The sequence below is a fragment of the Narcine bancroftii genome, chromosome 4 (genome assembly GCF_036971445.1).
Source record: "Narcine bancroftii isolate sNarBan1 chromosome 4, sNarBan1.hap1, whole genome shotgun sequence".
In the NCBI taxonomy this organism is placed as follows: domain Eukaryota; kingdom Metazoa; phylum Chordata; class Chondrichthyes; order Torpediniformes; family Narcinidae; genus Narcine; species Narcine bancroftii.
In genome coordinates, this window is record NC_091472.1 from 231,397,695 (window position 1) to 231,417,559 (window position 19,865).

The 19,865-nt window shown below is 42.7% G+C and overlaps 1 long non-coding RNA gene across 3 annotated transcripts in view; it reads left to right on the plus strand.

Moving 5' to 3' along the window:
- Positions 1-18,035, plus strand: part of LOC138761705 (uncharacterized) — a 25,245-nt gene extending 7,210 nt beyond the window's left edge. Inside the window, exons 1-4 of one of the 3 annotated variants that reach the window (XR_011356437.1) lie at positions 4,442-5,148; positions 9,733-9,924; positions 10,012-10,108; positions 17,505-18,035. This is a non-coding gene — a long non-coding RNA (uncharacterized lncRNA). Of the gene's footprint in view, positions 1-4,441; positions 5,149-9,732; positions 9,925-10,011; positions 10,109-13,756; positions 13,921-17,504 lie in introns of those variants that run through there. The other 2 variants (XR_011356438.1, XR_011356439.1) reach the window with 2 other exon arrangements.
- The last annotated feature ends 1,830 nt before the right edge of the window (positions 18,036-19,865 follow it).

Genomic DNA, 19,865 nt, shown 5'->3' on the forward strand with positions numbered 1-19,865 from the left:
ACCTAGGTTTGATCTGTCTGTAAGGAGCTTGCATGTCTCTCTGCTTCTCCCAGGTGCTCAGGCTTCCTCCCACGTCTTAACGACATGCTGCAAAGTGAATTGTCTGCTGGAGGTGACTCCCAGTGGAAGAAAGTGACAAAAGAGTCTTGATGGGAATGGAACGTTGTGTGGCAGTGACAATGGAGTGGAATAAAATGGAATAAAAAGCTGGAAACATTCAGGAGATCAGGCAGCATCCATGGGGAGAGTTGTTCTGCCAGGAATTCCATCCTCCCACCCCCCAGGTGAAATGGTTTCCTTTCACATCCCAAAGACTTGTGGGGTCGGCAGGATAATTGGCCACTGTATGCAGGTGAGGGGTGAACCTGGGTGGAGTTGATGGGAATGTGGGCAAATAAAATGGGATAAGTGTGCATGGGCCATTGATGGTCAGCATAGACTCATTGGGCCAACCGGCCTGGTACCACACCTTATCAATCCATGGCTCTGTAGCCATGTGGAAGTTCTTCATGATCACAGTGAGCCTGGACATCAAAGATCACAATTCTTGAATCCGCCACTGTTCTGCATGGGTTACTGATGCTGAGACCTGGAGGCTTCTTCCACTCCAGGCCCTTGGTAGGAGTTAAGTCATGCACTCGGTGCCAAGCTGTCCCTCATGGCCCCTTTATGGCCTGTGTTCCTGCTGGCTTTTTGGAACCAGAAATGAGATGAGATGGGAACATTTCAAATGTGAAGACAACATTTGCATTGCCAAGCAAGGCTGCCGTTGGCCTGGCAGTGGATTAACTTCCAAAGTGTAGCACATTGCCTCCCTGCTGAGCTGTCTACCTTCTTCTTCAAACATCCAACATTCAAGCAATTGATGGAGGATAGAAAGACAGAAAGGACTTCAGATAAATGTTGGAGCAACTCAGTGGGTGAGGAAGAGGGATAGTCGGCTCACGACCCTGCATCAAGACCTGCACCAGTAGACTGGGGAGAAGAGCTGTTTCCATGCCATTTGACATTATCATAGAGTCAGTTAACATGGAAACAGGCCCTTCAAGGCAACTTGCCTTCATCTACCCTCTAAATATATCTCTAAACCTACCCTATCCATGTATCAGTTCAATATTTTCTTCACCACTAGTACCTGCCTCAACTACCTCCTCTGGCAGCCCATTCCATACAACCTTCACCCTCTGTTAAAAAGAAAGTTACCCATCAGGTCCTTGTAAAATCTCTCCCCCTTCCCTCAACTTAAACCTATGTTCTCTGGTTGTTATGCCCCTGCTCTGGGCAAAAGACTCTCTCAGTTCACCTGATCTATTCCTCTCATGATGTTGTACACCTCTGTGAGATCACCCCTCATCCTCCTGTACTCAAGGAATAAAAGCCTAGTCTGCACAACCTCTTCCGACAGCTCAGGCCCCCGAGTCCTGGCAACATCTTTGTAAATCTTCTCTCCACCCTTTTCAGCTTGACACCATCCTTCCTGGAGTCTGGTAACCAAAAGTGAAAGCAATACTCCAAATGGGCAGGCATCAGATTCCTTGCTTCACCTGCGTTGGAGGAAACAACTTTTGACTCTTTATCAGGCCAACTCCTCATCGCCCTCTCCTCAAAACCAATTTCTCCGGTTTCAGAGGTGGAGCAGAAGATGCCAAGTGCACAGGGTTGTGGAGCGGGGAGCAACAGGGAAAATCTGAGAGGAAATTGTTCAAAAGGGAAGTTCACAGATGCCATGCTGAGGGGTGATGGCTCTGTAACAGTGTTGCGCTAACTGTACACTAACCATGCCACCCTTCAAGGATATGGGCCAAATGTGGGTAAATGGGACCAGCCCAGAATGTCAAAATTAGGATTCCTTGTCACTGACACAATATTTCAGATTTATTTACAACATACTAGATGCTGATTTCGGCCATTGAAACCCGTGCCGCCCAATTGAATCCAATTAACCTACTAACCGCATACATTTTTGGAGGCTGGGAGGAAACCAGAGCACTTGGAGCTAACCCACTAAAGACACGAGGAGAATGTGCATACTCCTTATAGAGAGCACCAGATTCAAACCCAGCTGCAAAAGCTTTGTGCTAACTGTGGTGCCCAGTTGGTTGAGGAAGCAACATACTTGGTATGAGAAGAGAAACAAAAGGGCCATTCCAAATGTTGCACATCCCTTCTACACTGTGATTTAAACATCTCCATTAACATTAACTCAACACTCTCCCAGTGGATTGCTACATTTGAGTAAAAGCGTGTGTTTTCTGTGAATTGTTTTGACTATACTATTTAATGATTTAAGTTAATTTCCCTTGGCTCCACTCATCCAACATTAAAGTAACATTCCCAGTTCTCACTATCTCGAGTAGTTCACCAGGCACACTTTAATCAGGAACGGATTGGCCAACTTGATCCTGTTTGACCAGCGGATAAGATCAGGTTTGTCTCCTGCGCATTCCACCTTCTGACACTCCTCCCAAAACCCCTTGGTTCATCCATCCGAAAATCTGGAAGATTAAGAGTGAGCCCAAAGCAACTCATTCATCATCATCCTGAATGGCAGGCTGGACTCATGGGGCCGCGTGACTCCTACCTTCTTATGGTTCAACATAGGACATCTGCAGGTGCTGAGGTTGAGAGCAATACACAAATGTGCTGGATAAACTCAGCAGGTCACACAGCATCCATATGAAGTGAAGGGTGACCAATGTTTCAGGCCTGGGCCCTTCATCAAGAATAAGAAAGAAAGCAGGCAGGAGCCTGAATAAAAAGGTGAGGGTGGGGGGGAGGAGAGGAGAGGAGAGAGGAGCCCAGGATAATAGATAGGAGGTCACATGTGGACACAGGTGGGAGGAACAATACAGCGAGGTCTTATGTTCTTCTATTCTAAGAGAAGGTATGGCTCAGGCCCGAAACATTGAGTCCCTTTTATTGCATGACCTGCTGAGTTTCTAGAGCACTTTTGGGTGCTGCAGAAGATGCACCCCTTACAGCTCCATGTGTTATGATTATTTCATGATTATTTCCATGCTTTATTTTATTTCACTTTTCCAACAATGATTTTGAAGAATTTTTCGGTTCCACATTCTCAGTTCATCCCTTCCCTCTAATTGCAACTTCTCCAAATGGATCAGCCGTGATTAACAGGGCTTCCTCACCCTCTCTCAGGCACTAACTCTTGAGTCATTTGGAACCTCCTTATCCTATCACAGACGATCAGATATCAGAAAGCAGCACAGCACAGTACAGGCGCTTTGGCCCATAATTTTGTGCCTTCCAATATAAACCTTCCCCACAATAAATCTAACTCTTCCTTCCCTCACACTCCATATTCTCCTGTTTATATTTTTTGCATCCATGTGCAGATCTCAGAGTCTTTTGATTGCTGTGTTCTATCAGCTTCCACTGCCACCCATGGCAATGCATTCCAGACACCCTCCACTCTTGGTATAAAAAATATCATTTGACATTTCCCCTGAACTTTCCTCCACTCATCTTAAACAGATATCCACTGGTAGTGGCCATTGCTGCCCTGGGTAAAGGGTGCTGACCTTTAACCTGTGCGTGTTCACATGCATTTTGCAGCCAGTGCACAAAGGGAGTTAATGTGCGCACAAAAGGTTGGTTACCTGAAATAATGTAGTTCAAAGTATAGAACGAAATCTTAACTAAAAACTGTGTAGAATGCAATCATACTTATATCATGTTAAAACATGCCAATACAATTTTATTCGCCATGAGAGATAGGCTGTGCCAAAATGGTCTTGAAACAATTTCAAGTTTACTTTTTCACAAGTGTTCAGTGCACACGTACATTTGTCACCTGAAAAGAATTTGCACAACCTAAGATTTTTGCACACACTAACGACTAAAAATTAGAAGGAACATTGGAGCTGACTGTTCACTCTATCTATGGCCCTCATAATCATACATCTTGCCATTAAATCACCTCTCACCCTCAGTCACCTTTAAATAGAAAGTCCTCGCTTACTCAACTTTTCCTCATAAGACATGTTCTCTAATCCAGGCAGCATCCTGATAAATCTCCTCTGCAATGCAAAAAGATCAAATTAAATTTTTTAAATGTAAAATTTTAGTTTAAAAAAATAATATTTACATCATGGTCAAGTTGATTCTGGCCATTTAAACCTGTGCCACTTAATCTACAACCCTGTACGTTGTGGAAGAAAACCAGAGGGCCCAGGGAAAACCCACGTAGACATGGAGGGAATGTACAAACTCCTTACAGACAGCACTGGATTCGAACCCAGGTCACTGGTGCTGCAATAGGTTTGCACTAACCGTTGCACAGCCAAAGTTCCTTGAAGCTCAGCCCCTTGGCCACGCTTTCATTCAGCTCCTTTCACACATCTTAAGAGTAAAATTTCTGTTTAATGGTGCTCTTCATCATGTTGTGGTCACTGCCGCTGTAATGTTTTGCTAACAATGCTGGAGAAACTCAGCAGGTCTCGTAACATCCCTAGGAAATAAAAGCCAGTCAACGTTTTGTCTCACCCCCTCTCTCTCTTGTAAATCTCCCCTGCATCATCTCTGCAGCTTTCACATCCTTCCTATAATGAGGTGACCAAAACTGAACACATGTCACCTAACCAGAGTTTTATAGACCTGCAAAATTACTTTGCGGTTCTTGAACTTTATCCCTTGACTAAATAAGGCCAGCACACCATAGGCCTCCTTAACCACCCTATCACCTACGGACTTGGACCCCAATCTGCTCTTCACCTCCCCCCGACTCTGCAATTGAATTTCAGCCTTAGTCCCAGGCTTTCAAGGAAGTTTTTGATGTATCTTCTAGATATCTCACAGGATATCCAGATATAATTTGTTGGGTTGGTCTATCTCTCAAGTGTTTCATACACATTTGGGCAAGGATATCTGTTGATCTCACAGAAGACATATAATGTTAACATTGCTGACAAATTTGGAAGGCTTCAAATTGCCTTTAAATATTTCTTGGAGTTTTTTTTTCTGCTCAACTAAGAGAAAACAGCTGCTGGCAATTTGGAAACCAGCAATACTAACACATCTGTACTGTTGGAAATGGACCTCCCAGTGAGAATAAATACGGCTGGTGTAACCTCACAAAACTAGAGCACCTAAAGGGCTTGGATGATGTCATTTACTGGAAGAATTAGCTCTGTAAGTTAACACCTTCTAAAGCATTGCTTAACTTTTACCAGTTTAGAATGACCTGTTCTCACAAAATGATGATCCAGATTGGTTTGTTACCTTTTTATTTCCATGGCAAGAAAAATGCCAAAGAAAGAATTAAACATAGGACAGATAACTAGCTTTTAAGGGGGTGGGGGGAAAATACTTTTATTTATCCACAGCATGTGGCAGGGCCACAGTCACCATTGATGTTCACCACTTACTCCCCAAGAAGTGAGGGACTAACTGCATTGATAGGTTTTGAGTCACCAAAGGATGATAGATTTCCTTTCCTGTGGGCAATTGGATCTGATGATTGGATGGTAGTTTCATTGACCTTGCTACTAAGAACATCTTTTGTTTTCAATGACATATATATTTATGTCTAATTTTTTTTTAAAAATTAAAAATTAAAAGTAGGTATTAGGTTTAAGAAAAAAATGGAGAGATGCATGGATAGGATGGGTTGAGAGGGATATGGTCCAAATGTAGGCATGTGGGATTAGTGTGGGTGGGACATCTTGGTTGGCATGGGCAAGTTGGGCTGAGGCCCTGTTTCCACTCTGTCTCGATAATTCACACTGCACATCAAAGGAGGCAAATAGCAGAGAAAATAGAGTGGGAGAGATACAGGGAGGTAAAGAGGAAGGCAAATGAGGCTCAGGCCCATCTGTTCACCCACAGAGGTGCTCAGCAAGGCCATCACACAATCTGCAACAAAGATCTGGCCCCAGGTGAGGTGAAATCAGCACATTGCATCCCAGGTAAAGACTGTCTTTATCACCAGCCTCTGCTAACTGGGCAATTGTCTCCCAGAATCACTGTTCACATTGACACCTTGAGCAAACCTCCACATGCCCAAGGCTTTGCTTGGATCAAGTTTGCTCTAGTAGGATATGACTCCAAGAGGTTGTTGGCCAGGAAACATTGCTCTGCATGACAATACATTCCTGTGTAAAAATAAGACTTATCTGATTCAGTCTGGTACACTACTCCTGACCACAAGAGGATAATCAATTTCTCAGACCAACCCAAGACTAATTGGCTGTGCTTTTAAAGAGATTTGATTGAAAGTTCTTGGGATATGTCAGGCAAACCATTTGGCTGCTTCAGTTACCATAGAAACTCACATTGAAATTCATCGCAAAAAGACAGTCAGCAATGAGGGAAGATTTTTTTCATGTTGCAGGGAAAATGTCCCACAGATCAAGTCCCTCTTTTACCCACCTGCCTCACATACACACATGAGGAGGGCAAGGCTACTGGCCCCTATTTTGACAGCATTTTACAGGAGGACAATCATTTTGTGGGACGGTAGTTGCAAAGTATCAGACAAGAAGTCAATGCAGAGGATCATTAAAACAGCCGAGAAGATCACTGGGATCTCTCTTTCCTCTATTGATGTCATTCACTGCGATAATTGCTTAAATAGGGCTCAAATAATTATTGGGGACTCTTTCCATCCATCACACAGTATTTTTTACCATTAAGGAGGTTCAGGAGCATTAAAATCAGGACTGCCAGGTTGGGAAATAGCTTCCTCCCACAGGCAATGAGATTAATGAATGATAGATATCCTGTAACCAAGTAAACAATCCCAAAATATTTAGATATATTTATTTTAAATTATATCTTTATGTAAATATGTGATTATTATGTGCTGTGTATAGTGTGCGTACGTGTGTGCCCTGTGGTCCATAGAAACACTGTTTTGTCTGTCAGATAATAATAAACATGAGAACATCTGCTTTAGCAAAGATTCTAGTCATGGTGGATTCTCAGAGCTGGTTTATTCTCAACCATAGAACTGTAGTACACTACTACACAGAAACAGGCCCTTTGGCCCATCTAGTCAGTGCCAAATTATTATTCTGCCTAGAGCCATTGATCTGCACCCAGACCATAGTCCCCCCCCATACCCTTACCATCCATGTACTTGTCCAAATTGTTCTTAACTATCAAACTTGACCCCACATTCACCATTTCAGCACATTCCACACTCCCACCATTCTTTGCCTGAAGAAGTTCCCTCAATGTTCGCTTTAAACATCTCACCTTTCATCCTTAACCTATGCCCTCTAGTTCTTGTCTCACCTACCCTCAGTGGAAAAAGCCTGCTTCCATTTACTCCATCTACACCCCTCAAAATGTGACATACCTCTATCAAATCTCCCCGAATTCATTAATGCTTCAGTGAAATAAAGTCCTGACCTGTTTAACCATTCCCTGTAACTCTGTTCCTCAAGACAGAGCAACATCCCTGTAAATTTCCTCTGCACTCTTTCATTCTTGAAGATTAAAACATTTTAGTTTAATAGTAACCAAAATGCACAATTTTAAAATCAAAGAAGACTGAGGTGGGCAAGGCAACCATCCTGTCAACTTTCTATGGTAGCTCTATCAGGACTGTCCTGGCCAGCTGCATCACGGTGTGGTACACTTGTTGTAGAGCATTGGATTGATGGTCAATCCACAGGACCATAGGTGCAGCAGAAAGGATCATTGGGATCTCCCTCCCCCCACCCATCAACATGATCTATGGGGATCATTATCTGAAGATGGCTCACCAAATCAATGAGGATCCCTTCCACCCCACACACTTTCATCTTTCAGCTACTGCAATCAGGAAAGAGACACAGGAGTATCAGAGACAGAACCACCAGAATGAGAAACAGTGAGACTGCTGCACGATTGAATGAATTGCTCACACAAACTCTGTGAGACCCTTATTTATTAATTTATATGTATATATGTATTGTTTGTCTGCATGTGTATTATATCTGGTTGTGTGTTTGCATGTTGTTGTACCGAGGACCGGAGAATGCGTTTCGTCGGGTTGTACTTGTACAATCAGATGCTGATAAACTTGAACTTGAAAGTATATTAATTCTGTGCTGAAACATGACCAAAGCATTCCCTTCAAAAAAATGCATCAGAACTTGGCTGGACAGGGAGTGTGGAGACTTTCTCTCTTCCATGGGGAGAAAGGTCAAGAAATCTCATTTATTTGGAGATCACTAGCTGAGATTATGTTGCAATAAAGTTCAGCAAATCACTCTGCAGCGGGTGCAGATTAGAGCAAGGTCCCTGTTGAGTGAATAAAGTATGGATTGATATTGAATGACTCCTTCAAAGAATTAGCAGGGGCACAGCATTCCCAACCTTGTCATTAACTTTTACTGCCATTACCTGATATGATGAAAGAGGCAAAAATGTTTGTTCTTGTTCCCACTGAAAAATGGCACCAGAGGGAAGATTAAAGAAATTCCTACAGAACCTCAGGTGGTTATTAGTTCAATATAATATTACTATTTACTCCCTCTCATTTGTGCAAGCTGATGTAACCAGGACTGAATGAGCAGATCTGATACAGACTATTTGCAATAGGACATCATGATTAGCACAGCGATTAATGTAACACTATTAGAGCATTCTAATCCTGCGCTGTCTTTAAGGAGCTTGTACGTTCTCCTCGTCTCTGTGTTGGTTTCCTCCAGGTGCTCCGGTTTCCTCCCACCTTTCAAAATGTACAGCATTGTAGGTTAATTGAGGTATTTGGCTGGCACGGGTTCATGGGCCAAAAGGGGGCTGTTGCTGTGCTGTAAGTCTAAATTTATAATTTAAATTAAAAATTTTCGTCCCTGCCACACGATTATTATTTGAACCTGACATACCTGGAATGAAGGCAGTATTACCTTCTCAGAAGAAGGAGGCAGTAGATAATGGGAGAGCTTCCTAGTCACAAAATAAGGATAAGGGGTAAGTGGCCACAGGATAAAGTGGTAAGTGGTTTCAGGCTAAAGGGTAAGGGGTCACAGGAAAAGTGGTAAGTGGGCACAGGTTACGGATAAGGGGTGAGCTATTCTGGACTTAAGATGAGGAGAAGCATCTTTACTTAGAGAGTTGGAACTGCCTGTCACAGAATGTTATTCAGGTCAGTTTGTTAGATATATTCAAAAGAAAGTTGGACAAGGCCCTCATGGCTAAAGAGATCAAGGGGTATGGAGAGAAAACAGGAATAGAGAATTGAGGTTATGGGATCAGCCATGATGGTGTTGAATGGTGGTGCAGGCTTGAAGGGTTGGCTGGCCTACTCTTGCACCTACTTGCAAGATATGTGGGTGAGGGTTGAGTTGATGGTGGTGGAAAGGAAGCCACATTATTTTGAACAAGGAGGACATCTCGGATGATCTGGCATGGAAGACCTTGTCCTGGAAGAAGACATGACGGAGACTGAGGAATTGCGAGAAAATTCCATTAGATCCTGTTTGAATAAGAGTTATTCTAATAGATGTACATAGGCAGAATGTGGAGCTAAGATAGAGATGAAGCATGGTAACAGGCCCTTCCGACCCATGAGCCCACACTGCCCAAATTCACCCATGCAGCCATTTAACCTTCCAACCCTGTACATTTTGGAACATGGTAGGAAACTGGAGCAAACCTCTGCAGATATGGAGAGAACTTACAATCTGCTTATAGAGAGTGGCAGATATGATGCCGTGTTGCCTGCACTGTAATATTTTGCTAAACATTGCACTAACCATGTCACCCATCTCTTGCCTTCTGCAGCTGCATAAGTATGGAAAACACTAACTGCGTAAAAACAAAATAGTAAATGTGTCAGAGGTCGAGTGGGAATGTGGAGCAAACAGTTCTCTCCATTAGAATTGGAAATGAAACATGAAAGCCTGAAGACGCTTTGATTGTAGTAAAAGCAAGAATGCTGGAGGAACTCAGCAGGTCTCGCAGCATTCATAGGAGGTAAAGATATAATCTGGCCCAAAATTTTGGTTATTTATCTTTATCTCTTTCAAAGCTGGACATATTTTAAATGAAGCCTTTCACCAGTCCTGCCTGCAGTTCTACATTCTGACAATGGTTGAATGGAGAAGGGGTTCTGAAGAGGATATCAGTCCTTCAATCTCCTCCCAACTAATATTCACAGGTATTGGACCTTTCACAATGTAACTCAAGGCTCGCATTCTGTTCCTTCCCCTCAATCTCTTGCTGCTCATCGCTGCAGTGTTGGAACTGGGCAAAAGAACACAAAACGCGATTGGGGTGTAGTACCTCCTGTGAGGGAAATGCAATTAATTGGTTGACCATATAGCTTGGTGTGTCATGTTGGTTGTTAAGGTAACAGGCTGTTAGATGGATATTTCTGCAGTGTGCTGTAAGTAGTAAAAATTGGCTTCAGGCTAAACCAGTTTTGAAACTCAGCTCCATCTGTCCAATCCTGTTAAGATGCAGTTGCCCAGATGAGACAAACAGAATTTGTGGCTGCTGTTCGCTTTCAAACCGTGTACTAGCAACACAATCTAATTAGTCTGAGGAACAGGAATGGAAACAGCAAATTGTGTCAAGTTCAAGATGATTATCATCTGACTGTACATATACAGCGCTTCTCTGGACCTCAGTACATACACATACTCACACAATACACAACACATAATAATCACATAAATACAAAAAGATATAATTTATAATAAATATATCTAAATATTTTAGAATAATTTAGTCAGTTACAGGATATGGTTCATCAATCTCACAGTCAGCAGGAAGAACCAATTTCCCAGCCTGGCAGTCCTGATTTTAATGCTCCTATACTGTCCCTCCTTCTTGATGGCAGTGGGTCAAAGATACTGTGTGCTGAATGGAAAAGGTCCTCAATAGTTCTTCAAGGTCTATTTTAATAATGCTGGCAGTGAATTTCATCAATAGAGGAAAGGGAGACCCCAGTGATTTTCTTGGCCATTTTGATGACCCTCTGCATTGACTTCCACTCCAATGCTTTATAATTACTGAACACACAGAGATGAAGCCACACAGGACCCTCTCAATTGTGCTCCTGTAAATTGCTGTCAAGATAGGGGTCAGTAGCCTTGACTACCTCAACCTCCTTAGGAAGTGTAGACACTGCTGCACCTTCCTGACTGGTGACGAGGTGTTGTGGGTCATCCAGCACACCAAGGAACTTTATGCTGCCACTCTCTCCACAATGGAGCCATTGATGTGTTAAGGAGAATGGTCGACCTATCACAATAATTGGCAGTGAATGTAGGTTCAAATAGCAAAAAATTGATAAAATAGGTAAAGGAAATCAAAGAGATCTTGCTTACAGTGGAAGTATGTGATATAGGTAAATAATGCCTATATTGAAAGGACAGAGGCATTGGATGGAGAGAGAAGGGAAGGTTCCTTTCAGTGTATTGAAGGAGGAATTCTCGTTTCTCTAAGAGTGGTATTTTAGTCAGTATAATTTTGAATTTCACGGCAGGATGTTTGGAATGGAGTCTCAAGCATGTGATAGTATTTGGCACTACAGCATATTTTATTAGTGTCGCGCTATTGATCAACCACATTAGACTGAGAGTTGTGATTAATAGGCTTTAATCACCTTAAGACATCAGCACATCTCACATGTTGCTGGCCCGGTTCCAAGCCAGGTTCTGAGGGAGGAGTTTGGGTGTAACAATCTTTATAGGGATTTCCAGGAGGGAGAAGTCACAGGTTCAGAGGACAGGCCAGCTCATACAATACATTGCACCACAATTAGGATGAAAATTCTGAACATTGAGTTAGAATGAAATGTTTATGGATCACATTGAAGCTAGTAATATCTTCATCTTCCTGTTACTGAGGGGGCAGGGAGAAGGGAGACTGTGGATCTATATGCTTACACATCAGGGTAGAGCATAGATGGGATGTGAACCCCTATCTAATATCACGATTCAGCAAGTTACTCATATTTTCACTTTTACTACATCATATATCTTTTGAAATATTATTTTCTCTTAGTCAGAATGTAAGTAAATTCTTACAGCAAGCACCATGCAGATTTTTCACCATCTCACATCTCATCACATTGAATAAAAGAAAAACCTTCTTTAGTGAAGGTTTTTGCCACATATCACAAACAATAATCAGTTAACATGGAATGATTTGTTATTAACACGGGCCTTACAGCAACTTGATCAGACGCCATCCCTTTACATTTGAGTTCCATGTGTGCTCCATATGATTTAACCAGAAGACTTATTGGGTTTGGCCACAAGATCAGAGCAGGGAACCAGGATATGAGATGCAGCATTGTTTTTTGAATATTTGATGGCGTTTATCAATGACACCGCCTATCATTTTTAATCTATTCAAACAATTAGAGGATGAAAGAACTCAACAGGTCAGGTAGCATCCATGGTCAATTTTAGGTCAGGACCATTTATTGAGATCATTAATCCTGTGTTTGGTCATTTAAGTAAAGTTTAATTTCAGAGAACAAGTAGAAGAGGTGGGCTGTAAGTTTTATCTCAAGGTATGTTAATGTGAGAAGATGCTTGTCTCGTTCACCCTGAGAATGTGAGGGCAGGCTGTATTCTTGAGTGCTTACTCTCCTTGTAATATCAGAACTTCTCCCTGGCATGAGAGAGTTTGGTGAGACATCTCCAGCTGCTGGCTCAGGAATGACAACAGAGGTCAGGCAAGGAATCTTATTTGAAGAGGAACTTGAAGATCAAAATGTTGCCACAGTACTGATAAACCCACAGATGCTGCAAAAGTCTCGGTGCGGGACTGTGCTGTCCCACATGGATGGTGCACATTGAGGGCACTACTCATCCGAGTAGAGATGGAAGGACCTTGTCTATTGGAGTTCAGAAGAATGTAGAGAAGCATTTCAAACGTTGAAAGGCCTGGACAGAATAGATGTGGCAAACTTGTTTCTCATGGTAGAAGAGTCTTGGACAAGAGGCCACAACTTCAGGATTGATGGGTGCCCATTTAGCGAGAGAGTGGTGAACCTCTGGAATTTGCTGCCATGAGCAGCTGTAGAGGCCAGGTCGTTGGGTGTATTTAATGTAGTATCTGAATAGTCAGGGGGGGGGGTCAGAGGTTATGGGACGAAGGCAAGGGAGTAAAGCTAAATGGCAGCATGGATTAGCTCATGACGGAATGGCAGAGTGTACACAAAGGGCCGAATGGCCTACTTCTGCTCCTATATTTTATGGTCTTATGGAAAGGGAACTGTCAACATTTCAGGTTGAGCTCCTTTATTGTGACTTACCTCACACCCCAGCACCTAGGGAAAAGGACCCAGTCCAGGACGATTTTGGGTAAAATGGTCAAGCCAGCTCAGGATATGGAGAGAGAGCGAGATCATGGCACTATGATGCTGGCCAGGTTCCAAGCCAGGTCTCAAAGGGCTAAATGCTCCAGTTTAGGATAGCTCAGTTGGTATAGCAGTTAGCACAACACCTTGACAGTGCCAGTGATCGGACTGACCAGGGTTTGAATCCCGCACTGTCTTTAAGGAGTTTATTCGTTTCTCTGGAAGCTCCAGTTTCCTTACACTGTCCAAAACGTACCAGGGGTGTAGATTAATAGGGTGTAAATTGGGCAGCATGGACTAGTAGGCTGAAATGGCCTGTAACCGTGCTGTATGTCTAAACGTTTAAAAAATAAATATTTAAATAAAAACACTGCTTCTGTGGTGATATAGCAGCAATTGGAAGGACCACTCAAGGATTGGGAACCATGGGTAATACGTCTCGATGAAAGATCTGACCCCAGAACATTGATCATTCATTTTCTCCCACAGATCCTGCTCAACCCGTTGAGTTTCTCCAGCAGATTGGTGTTTGCTCCAGATTCCCTCATCTGCAGTCTCCTGTGTATCATGAAGGATCATATTCTTGGCTTCAATGTGTTTGAGAAAGAAAGTGAAGAGATGAGGGAAACACATGGCCGTATCAATAAACATCATAGCACTGGAAATGGGCAATATAATTGAGCAGTTTTCTTGTCTTTGGTTAGAACTAAAGAATGAGAGAGGAACTGTTACTTTATGCATGTTTAGCAAGTAGTGGGGAAGGGGACATAAGAGTCGCAGATGACCTTTTTCTACCTTAGAATATAGAGCATAACTGCACAGTACAAACCTTCACCTTGTTGTGCCGACCTATGGGAACCTGATTCACCACAATCAAATCTTCCCCAACCTCACAGCCATAACCCTCTATTTTCCTTACATCTGTGTCTCTTAAGAGTCTTTTGAACATCTCTATTGAACCATCCTCTACCACCACCCCTGTCAACGCATTCCCACCATTCTGTGTTTAAAAAAAAAACATATCTCCAACCCTCCTCCCCTCACTTTAAACAGATACCCTCTGGTATTTGCTATTGTTGCCCCAGGAGTCAAATGCTGGCTGTCCACCCTATCTGAGCCCCTCATAATCTTACATACCTCTATGAAGTCACCTCTCATCCTATCCTTCGTCTCTACAAAGAATAAAGAGAGTAAAGCCTGAGCTCTGTCATGACAGGTTCTCCAATCCAGGCAACATCCTGGTAAATCTCCATGCATTCTTGACCCTGTGCTTTCTCCTCAAATCAATCCCTTCCCACTTACATCATGCCTTCTGGCACTTTAACCATTTCAAAATCCCTGGTCCTACTTACCTCACTTTCACCCCCCTCCAGTGCAGGATTTAATTAAAGCAGAGCGAGGGAGAAACAGTCCACAAAGGGAGCAGGTGGTTTCTCTTTAGTCAAGTAGTTAAATTCTGCCGGAACGTTTAAGCTGCAAGAAGGGGACCTTTCTATTGGTGGAGATGGTGGAGAAGACTCATAACCTAAAACTATTCTGATATCAGCACAAATTGGCAGTAAACTGATGACATGGCTCAAGGGCATTACAGGAGCACCATGAATCTGAGAACTGGTGCAACAGGTGGGAATGTTCTGATTTTGAATCAAGGACATTGTCAGGATACTTCAGGGTGTGTCTGAATCGGCATGCTTGCCTCAAGCAGTGATCAGGGAGGGACACTATTTTCACTGTGCAATACACAAACGAGTTGGAGAAACTCAGCAGATCACAAAGCATCCATAGGAAGTAAAGGGTAAGCAATGTACCCCAGGCCCAAAACATTGGTTACCCTTTGCTTTTGATGGATAAGACATTAAGACCTTAAGACATAGGAGCAGAAATAGGCTTTTCACCCTATCGAGTCTGCCCCGCCATTTAATCATGAACTGATCCATTTTCAAACAGCCCCACTGCCTGTCCTTCTCCCCTTAACCTTTGATGCACTGGCTAATCAAGAACCTATCAATCTCTGCCTTAAATATACCCAATGATCTTGCCTCCACAACCACCTGTGGCAACAGTTCCACAGATTTGCTACCCTATAGCTAAAGAAATTCCTCTGCGTCTCTGTTCTAAGCAGACACCCTTCAATCCTGAAGTTGAGCCCTCTTGTCCTTGACCCTCCCAGCATGGGAAACAAACTTTCTACATCTAACTGCATGACCTGCTGAATTTCTCCAACACGTTTGTGTATTCCACTCTAATCTGCAGACTTCCTTGTTTCACTCTGTTTTCCCCTTGAGTGTATTTATCCATGATAAGAAGAATCCAATTGAATCTATTTGCCTCTCTTTAAATTCTAATAAGAACCTTTCATCTTTCACCCAGAATTATAAATAGTCCATCAAACATTTATAACAATCATTTGTCAATGTGTTTTCAAGTTTCATAAATCCTTTTTTCAATTATTCACTCTAATTTCTTGCAACCTTCCCAGGACTTTCAGTGGAATGAAAGAGAAAAGGTGCCACAATCCATCCCCTGTTCACTATTTCATGAATATACTTTCAGAAAATGATACCTTCAGATGTTCCTGGAGCAATTTGCATTCAGCTCTTAAGTAGCAGTTGTCAATTTTTAGAGATAGCTGGCAGCATGTTTGAATTCTTGTGATGCAAACTGATTGCACCACACAATACCTTAAGTGGAATATCATTTCGTGGGTTTGTGGGTTAACTCCTCTAGAATTTCCCAAGGGAATGGTTTCAAAGCAAATACTCAATAAACTTACCGTGGGGATATTTAAAATTTTAGGTGTATGTTTATATGTGTGTGTGTGTGTGTGTGTGTGTGTGTGTGTGTGTGTGTGTGTGTGTGTGTGTGTGTGTGTGTGTGTGTGTGTGCGTGTGGTGATTGTGCATTCTTGTATTGGCAGACATCTGTACATATGCACATACATGTGTGTTTGTATATTCCATAAGCACAGTAGTGTGTGTGTGCACGCGAGTGCATGTGTCTGTGAGTGCTGTCTGTGAGTGCGTGTGTGTGTGTGTGTGTGTGTGTGTGTGTGTGTGTGTGTGTGTGTGTGTGTGTGTGTGGCTGCATAAGAAATTATATAGAATATCTTGGCTGCCAGAATCTAGACCAGAGGGTCAAGGACAGGAGGGCTCAACTTCTTAGAACAGAGACACAGAGGAAATTCTTTAGCTAAAGGGTGGCAAATCTGTGGAACTGTTGCCACAGGTGGTTGTGGAGGCAAGATCATTGGGTATATTTAAGGCAGAGATTGATAGGTTCTTGATTAGCCAGTGCATCAAAGGTTATGGGGAGAAGGACAGGCAGTGGGGCTGTTTGAAAATGGATCAGTTCGTGATTAAATGGCGGGGCAGACTCGATGGGGTGAAAAGCCTATTTCTGCTCCTATGTCTTAAAATCTTAATGTCTTATCCATCAAAAGCAAAGGGGAACAAACTTGGCCAAGGTACCACATAATCGCCCTTAATGCAGGGCAGGCAAGACCTTCTCCTGGCAGTACTAATGAGAATGAGCTGCATAAAGCACAGCAGTAAATCAGGAACTCAGTTCTTATCTCTACTGAAGGAATGAGCGAGCACTCATTTTTTTCATGTCATGCAGGAAGATTCTGATGAATCAAAATTCTTAAAACAACTTTTGGCCAGGTAGCACTTGGAATACCATGTGGAATTCTGGTCACCCCATTACAGGAAGGATGTGGAGGCTTTGGAGAGGGTTTAGAAGAGGTTTACAGGATGTTGTCTGGACTGGAGGCTATGAGTTATAAAGAGAGATTGGATGAAAAGGGGTTATCCCCAGAATATCAGGAACTGAGAGGTGACCTGATAGAAGTTTCTAAAAACATGGGAGGCTTAGATGGGATAAATAGAATGTTTTTCCCCAGGGTAAAAGTGTCAAATACTGGAGGACATGTGCTGAAGATGAGAGGAGGGAAATTTAAAGGAGATGTGAGTGGTGGTTGCTTGGAATGGGTTGCCAGGAGTAGTGGTGGAAGCGGAAGCAATAGAAAGATTTAGAAGGTTTCCAGACAGACACATAAATATAAAGAGCATGGAGGGATATGAAAGGGAATGTAGAAGAAAAGATTTAGTTTAAATTGGAATCATGTTCAGTACAGGCACGTAGGCCAAAGGGCCTGCTCCTGCGCTGTATTCTTCTATGTTCTAAAACCTTCAATCCAAATATGATCTTTCAGTTGTATTTTGTTGTTCTCTCACAGGAAGGAGAGCGGTTGCTGGACTACAATGTCCTGCAAGAGATAGGGGTGAGCTACCTTATCAGCCTGCTGCTATCCTCGTGGTGAAGGCACTCCCACAATATCGGTCGGAACGCTCCTGTATTCAGTCCCAAAGAGTTGCATTCCTTCTGTCATGACAGGTTCCGAGGAAGATGTGCGGGGTGTTGTGTGTCTGGGGACCAGAGGTCGCAGGCTGTGGAGGAGGAGATGGCGTAGCTTTGTAGAGGATGCTGCTTGTGCAGGGACTGAATGCTCCTTCTGCTCTCTGACTTGGATGGAGTCGAGGTTTTTGAGTGTGTGGCCTACTGCAGGGGGCAACCTCTGTACCTGCAGGAGTGTAAGGGGACAGGACAACACCTGGCCTGCTGTCAATCAGTCGGCCTGAATGGATCAAGCCCCACCCGGTCAGGTGTCAATCACCCTCCGGGATATGAGCCTGCGCCAGCCTCCCAAGGCCTCACTCAGAGTTGCTGCAGCCATAGCCTTTGGAAGTCTTTGTGGATTAAAGCCTGTTGTACAGTCTTTATCTTTGTGTGTGTCTGATTCTGGCTAACAGTGCATCACAGAATGTTACTGAAACTACAATCAGGTGAAGAGTATTTAACAGTAAACTCCACAATAAACTCATCCAGCCAATAAAATAAATTGTTGACCTCCTATTGAAGAATATATGCTAATCTTCAAGATTATACATTCTGAGACACTTCTGGAAAATCTACATCAATTTAATTAATACTGATTGGAACTATTGTGATTAATAATAATGAATGATATGACATCAGAAACCCTGACAGATTTCTACAGAGGTGTGATGAAAAGTGTGCTGACTGGCTGCATCGCGGTCTGGTATGGGGGCACCAATACTCCTGAGCGTAAAGCCCTCCAAAAGGTGCCATAAGCCTCACATCACCAGATTCAGGAACAGCTCTATCATCAAACTCCTCAATGACAAAGTTAATCAGGGTCTCATTTGCCGACTCTTGTGCACATTATTAATTGTTTCTCTCTGTATTGCAGAGTCAGCTTTTTGAACATTTTATTTGGTTAGGCTGAATACAACTTAGTTGCACTACCAATAATTAATAATTCTGCCTTGCCCACAAGAAAAAAAGAATCCCAGGGTTGTATATGATGTCATGTATATACGTTGACAATAAATCTGATTCTTGAACTTTAACAATTAATAGAACAGAGTCACAAAAGTTGCAGATGCTGGAATCTTGAGCAAACAATGAGAAGCTGCAGGGATTCATCAGGCCAGGCAGCATCCAGGAGAGAAATGGACTATCAACATTTCAGAACCAGAAATGATTCCAAAATGTGTCTTTGGAAGCTGTCTAACCCATTGAGTTCCTCCAGCTTCTCATTGTTTGCATTGTTATGTCAGCTTGAACTTATCACTTACAGACTGACCTATCCATAAAGACCTGAACTGAGGTTCCAACACCATATTCTCTCTGCCACAAATGCAGCCATCACTATAATTTGACTGCCAGCAGACCTGATAATTGTAAATCACTCCTTCTTTCAAAAGGTGCAGCAGGCAATCACAAAGGTAAATGGAACATTGACCTTTTTTTGCCAAAGGGATTGAATTTAAGAGCAGGGAAGTTCTGCTGCAGCTGTGCCGAGTACTGGTGAGGCCTGGAGTATTGTGTGCAGCTCTGGTCTCCTTACTTGAGAAAGAGTGTGCTTGCTTTGGAGGTGGTGCAGAGAATCAGGTTGATTTTGGAGATGAAAGAGTTATGAGGAGAGATTGAATAACCTCAAAATATACTCATTGGAATTTAGGATAAAAGGGGGGATCTTAGAGAGAAGTATAAACTTCCAGTGGTAAGTAAGATGAGAATTAAGAAACATAGCCTCAAGATTCAAGGAGGAAGATTAAAGACAGAGATGAGGAGGAGCTGCTTTTCCAATGTTGTGGATAGTCTGGACGGTTGTCAGAGATTACAAAGGGAGCTGGGCTGAGAAGTGGCAGATGGAGTTTAACCCAAAAAAGTGTTAAGTGGTTCAATTTGTAGGTCAAATTTGAAAATTCAACTTTAATGGGAGTACTGGGCAGTGTTGGACAAACTAATAGATCTTAGGGTCTGTGTCCATGGGATACTCAAAGCTGCTGCACAGATTGATAGTGTTGTTAAGAAAGCGAATGGTGTGTTTGGCCTCCTTTAACCATGGGATTGAGATAAATGCTGTAAGGTAATGTAACAGCTATATAAGACCTTGGTTAAACTCCTCTTAAATATTGTGTTCAGTTCTGGTTACCCCAATACAGGAAAGATATCAGAGCTATAGAGAGGATGCAGAGGAGATTTACAAGGATGTTACCTGGATTGGAGA